The sequence below is a fragment of the Staurois parvus genome, unplaced genomic scaffold (assembly GCF_062004578.1).
Source record: "Staurois parvus isolate SC_StPar_1 unplaced genomic scaffold, SC_StPar_1.0 ptg001292l, whole genome shotgun sequence".
Lineage (NCBI taxonomy): Eukaryota > Metazoa > Chordata > Amphibia > Anura > Ranidae > Staurois > Staurois parvus.
In genome coordinates, this window is record NW_028319088.1 from 31168 (window position 1) to 37253 (window position 6086).

Sequence of the window (6086 nt, forward strand, 5' to 3'; positions counted from 1 at the left end):
TGACCTTTAATGGCCCCCCAGTCTTAGTCTGTAGGGTTCAATATTGAGTTGGCCCCGCCCTTCCCACACACATGACCTTTAATGGCCTCCCAGTCTTAGTCCGTAGGGTTCAATATTGAGTTGGCCCCGCCCTTTCCACGCACATGACCTTTAATGGCCCCCCAGTCTTAGTCCGTAGGGTTCAATATTGAGTTGGCCCCGCCCTTCCCACACACATGACCTTTAATGGCCTCCCAGTCTTAGTCCGTAGGGTTCAATATTGAGTTGGCCCCGCCCTTTCCACGCACATGACCTTTAATGGCCCCCCAGTCTTAGTCCGTAGGGTTCAATATTGAGTTGGCCCCGCCCTTTGCCTCTTCTGGGAAGGCCGCCCACAAGGTTTAGGAGGGTGTCTATGGGAAGGTTGGACCATTCTTCCAGAAGCACATTTGTCAGGTCAGGCACTGATGTCGGGGGAGGAGGCCTGGCTCGCAGTCTCCACTCTAATTCATCCCAAAGGTGTTCTATGGGGTTGAGGTCAGGACTCTGTGCAGGACAGTCAAGTTCCTCCACCCCAAACTGGCTCCTCCATGTCTTTATGGACCTTGCTTTGTGCACTGGTGGGCAGTCATGTTGGAACAGGAAGGGGCCATCCCCAAACTCCTCCCACAAAGTTGGGAGCATGAAATTGTCCAAAATTTCGCCTTAAGAGTTCCCTTCTCTGGAACTAGGGGGCCAAGCCCAACCCCTGAAAAACCCCACCCCATAATCCCCCCTCCACCAAACTTTACACTTGGCACAATGCAGTCAGGCAAGTACCGTTCTCCTGGCCACCGCCAAACCCAGACATGTCCATTGGATTGCCAAACAGAGAGCTGTACGTGTGCTGCGCTGTGTACACTGACATACATGGAGGGTGTACTGTACAAAAACTTTAGATATCATCCAATCCTAAAAGAGCCTGAACAGTAAACACTCTACTGCACCGCTAACACAATATGCAATCAAATATTGACAAAACTGTAAATGTTTACACAAGGCACTGCCATGAATATGCACCACAGCCCACTGCGCATGGCACTGCCATTGGTATGCACCACACCACATTGTGCAAGGCACTGCCATGGGCACTCACCACACCCCACTGTGCAAGGCACTGCCATGAGCACGCACCACACCCCACTGTGCAAGGCACTGCCATGGACACGCACCACACCCAACTGTGCAAGGCACTGCCATGGGCACGCACCACACCCAACTGTGCAAGGCACTGCCATGGACACGCACCACACCCCACTGTGCAAGGCACTGCCATGGGCACGCACCACAGCCCAATGCACAAAGCACTGCCATGGGTAAGCACCACAGTCCACTGTGCAAGGCACAGCCATGGATATGCATCACAGACAACTAAGCAAGGCACTGCCATGGGTATGCACCACAGTCTACTGTGCAAGGCACTGCCATGGGTATGCACCACAGCCCACTGCGCAAGGCACTGCCATGGATATGTCCCATAGCCCACTTCATAAGGCACTGCCATGAATATTCACCACAGCCCACTGCGCATGGCACTGCCATTCATATGCACCGCACCGCATTGTGCAAGGCACTGCCATGGTCACGCACCACAGCCCAATACACAAGGCACTGCCATGGGTAAGCACCACAGTCCACTGTGCAAAGCACAGCCATGAATATGCACCACAGACCACTAAGCAAAGCACTGCCATGGGCAAGCACCACATCCCACAGTGTGAGGCACTGTCATGGGTATGCACCACATCCCACAGTGTGAGGCACTGTCATGGGTATGCACCACAGCCCACAGTGTGAGGCACTGTCATGGGTATGCACCACAGCCCACTGTGCAAAGGGAATCAATAATTACAACATACAATCACGGGGAAAACTTGGAGTGTTAGTCTTCAGCAAGTTGTCAGCAATGTCTGGGGGGGGGGCAGCCCCTAAAGAATAATACAGACCTGGTTTTCTCTACCCCACCTTGTCATGTTTTTAGAACTGAATCAGGAATACACAAATCCATTTACATGAGTAGCAAAGCAACTGCCCTCTCACTTTTCCCCATCACACAGGGAAACCTGAAATCATAACTTGTTGACGAGATGATATGGGCTGCTGGAGTCAGTGGGCAGAGGGGTGGGGGAGGGGAAGGAATGGGGAAAAGGGGGAATAAAAAAGAAAAAAGTGGTGGAAGGGTTCCAGTTGCAGGGTTTGGGTTCCCTAAGACGTGGAGTAATTGACATCTGTAATGTCCACTGCAACTTCAAAGTATGAGGGGCCAGAGAGCACCTTACAGACCAGAGTTTCAGGATAGACCAGCCTGGGCAAAGGGAACAAGGAGACGGGGGGGGCTATCCAGAATATGAACATATTGTGTCTTTCAGGTCTTTTCCCAGGCAGAGGACCTCGCTCTCTGTAGGATTGTCCAATGACTGCTACACAGTTCAACTCGGAGAATCCACAACGTGGTCCTTTAAATGTACGTATCATTGGTGGAGCTGATGCCACTCTTGCGGGTGGAATCAGTGGCTGGGGAAGACAGAAAGAAAATTTCCTCTCTTCTGTTTCTGCAGTTGCATTTCTTTTTTTCTTTCTTGCTCCTTCTCCCTTTTCCGCTTGTTCTCCCTCTTTTCTCTCTTCTTTTCCGGCTTCCTTTTATCCTTCTCTTTCTTTCTCTCCTGTTCTTTTTGCCCTTCCTATCGACCTTTTTTGGGTGGCCCCAACTGTGCTTTATTGGTGGTGGGAGAAGGTGGTACAGGATGCAGACCTTCAGACAGCATGGCTGGAGGGCGAGAGCGGGACCGGTGGGAGGAGAGGACCTTCGAAGGCCGGATAAGCCAAGTTTATTCTTGAATTTGGTGGGCGTGGTGTAAGCATCGTGAAGGGCGGTACTCTAACTCTCCCCGGTTTTCTCTCCACTTGGCAGTTGCGTTTTGGTTTCCCTCTTTATAAGAACATCGGTAACCATGAGGGACCTCACCTCTGGAAGAAGAACATCTTCCTGCATACAGTGAAGTTGAAGGCTTGTCTGTTGACCCCAACGTGTGATGGAGGAACACCAGCCTAACCCGGAACATAATCTTCACCAGTTCACAGAAGAACACGTCCCATACACACAGGACGGTGGACCAGGGAAGAGTACGGGAGAAGATACACGTGAACCATTCCATCATGGGAACAATCTCTTCAGATGTTTGCAGGCCACAGGACAAACCCCGTGCAACAAGGCAAAGAAAGTCTCTCCGTCCAGCTGTACGGCCTCCAGGTCACCGATTTTGACCAAACGCCAGAATGCTTCACTCTGCTGGCATGTGCATCTGCAATACTGCGGTCGCCGGGGCCTGCGTCGCACAGTCCCCTGCCATGGCTCCCCAGTGCAGCAAACATTTCACAGAATGGGAACTGCGGGTGCAGATCTTTATCACATCCAACTACTTGGGGTCTCCAGGCTGTCATTCCAACTCCTTGAACTTCTCCGGGTTCCAGATGAGGAGTTGGTGACTGATGGAGAGATATTGCCACGCCCAGGCACGCAAAGTGGGCGGGATTCCTTTCCTATATCGCAGCTTCACCTGTACATGAGACAGAAGGAAGGTTGGTGACCACCGTCTTTGGACTATACCATTCTGTCCCGTCCTGCCCAGAACAGATAGAGGGACTATCAAGGTCCTACCTTTCCTCAGGGCTTGTGCTGCTCCATGTGCATCCATCTTAGGTCTGCAAAGCATTGTGGGATCCTTTATGCTTTCAGCCCTCTGCGGCTCCTCCCAGGAGGTGGCGGCTTATCACATATAAGTCTGCTGTTTGCAGCTGTCCATTGCATTCGTGTCCTGTCTGTTGCACAGCAGCAAGCTCCTCTTTAGCTACTCATTGCTCTCCTGGATACCGACTCGGCTTTGGCTAAGACTCTTCCTGTCTTCTGACCCCGGCTCTGGCGACCATTCTTCCTGGCTTCTGACCCCGGCTCTGTCGACCATTCTTCCTGGCTTCTGACCCCGGCTCTGTCGACCATTCTTCCTGTCTTCTGACCCGAGCTCTGGCGACCATTCTTCCTGGCTTCTGACCCCGGCTCTGTCGACCATTCTTCCTGTCTTCTGACCCCGGCTCTGGCGACCGTTCTTCCTGGCTTCTGACCCCGGCTCTGTCGACCATTCTTCCTGGCTCCTGATCCCGGCTCTGGGGACCATTCTTCCTGGCTTCTGACCCCGGCTCTGGCGACCATTCTTCCTGGGCTTCTGACCCCGGCTCTGGCAACCATTCTTCCTGGCTTCTGACCCCGGCTCTGGCGACCATCCTTCCTGGCTTCTGACCCCGGCTCTGGCGACCATTCTTCCTGGCTGCTGACCCCGGCTCTGGCGACCATCCTTCCTGGCTTCTGACCCCGGCTCTGCCGACCATTCTTCCTGGCTTCTGACCCCGGCTCTGGCAACCATTCTTCCTGGCTTCTGACCCCGGCTCTGGCGACCATCCTTCCTGGCTTCTGACCCCGGCTTTGGCGACCATTCTTCCTGGCTTCTGACCCCGGCTCTGACGACCATTCTTCCTGGCTTCTGACCCGAGCTCTGGCGACCATCCTTCCTGGCTTCTGACCCCGGCTCTGGCGACCATTCTTCCTGGCTTCTGACCCCGGCTTTGGCGACCATTCTTCCTGGCTTCTGACCACGGCTTTGGTGACCATCCTTCCTGGCTTCTGACCCCGGCTTTGGCGACCATCCTTCCTGGCTTCTGACCCCGGCTTTGGCGACCATTCTTCCTGGCTTCTGACCCCGGCTCTGGCGACCATTCTTCCTGGCTTCTGACCCCGGCTTTGGTGACCATCCTTCCTGGCTTCTGACCCCGGCTTTGGTGACCATCCTTCCTGGCTTCTGACCCCGGCTTTGGCGACCATTCTTCCTGGCTTCTGACCCCGGCTTTGGCTACGATTCCCGCTGGTTCTCGACTTGATTATCCTGGAAGACGACCTCGGCAGGAGAACTTCTGTCCTACCCAGTCATCCGCTGTTGCTGTCGGACTTGATAGACTCTTGCCTTGTGTCTGTGTAAACCTACCTTTAATTGCACCTCCTTGTGTGTCTGGCTCCTCGCTCCCTGACAGGGACGCCTATTAGCAAAAGTATGCAGGCATAGGACACACCCCCCTGCCACGCCCCCTCATAAGGAGAGTTCATACTCACAAAATGATTGGTTAAACCCACAAGTGCTTTTTTTGATTGCTACTCTTCCTTTGTGTAGGCCTATCGGTGGTAAGATTGGAATCAACAGCCACTTGCTGGGGGTTCGGATTTTTAAAAACTCTGATCTTCCATCGCAGTCATTGGTTGCTGGGACCGCCGGCATCCTAACAACCAATGACACGCTTTGTAGGTGCGCACAGCCACAGGAAACCACCTCTATGCAGAGCTGCTCCGCCTATCAACTCCGCCCCCCCACTCCAGCTTCATGGCTGCTGCCCAGTAATGACACAGTGATGGGGGGGAGCATGGTGATGGGGGAGGGGAGCACGGTGATGGGGAGGGAGCACCATGATGGGGAGGGGAGCATGGTGATGGAAGGGAGCATAGTGATTAGGGGGACACGGTAATAGGATGACACAGTGATGGGGAAGGGGAAATGGTGATGGGGAGCACAGTGATGGGGGGGTAGTGATAGGGGGGACACGGTGATGGACAGGATGATGATGGGGGGACAGTGATGTGTGGGACATGATGATGGGGGGGCACGGTGATGGGGAGAAACAGTGATGGGGGGCATGGTGATGGGGGGCAGTGATTGGGGGGGACGCAGTGATGGGGGATCACAGTGATGGGAGCATGATGATGGGGGACAGTGATGGGGGGACATGGTGATGGGGGGAGCACAATGATGGGAGCATGATGATGGGGGGAAACAGTGATGGGGGGACATGGTGATGGGGGGAGCACAGTGATGGGAGTATGATGATGGGAGAGAGTGATGGGGGGAGCACAGTGTTGGGAGCATGATGAAGGGGGACAGTGGTGGGGGGACATGATGATGGGGAGGCATAGTGATTTATTTATTATTTATTTTATTTATTTCAGATACTTATATATCGCCGTCAATTTA

General features: G+C 53.7%; 1 pseudogene; it reads right to left on the reverse strand.

Annotated features, from left to right (window-relative positions):
• Positions 1 to 2525: 2525 nt before the first annotated feature.
• LOC149437410 (TBC1 domain family member 10B-like) lies at positions 2526 to 4681 on the reverse strand (annotated as a pseudogene).
• Between the last annotated feature and the right edge of the window lie 1405 nt (positions 4682 to 6086).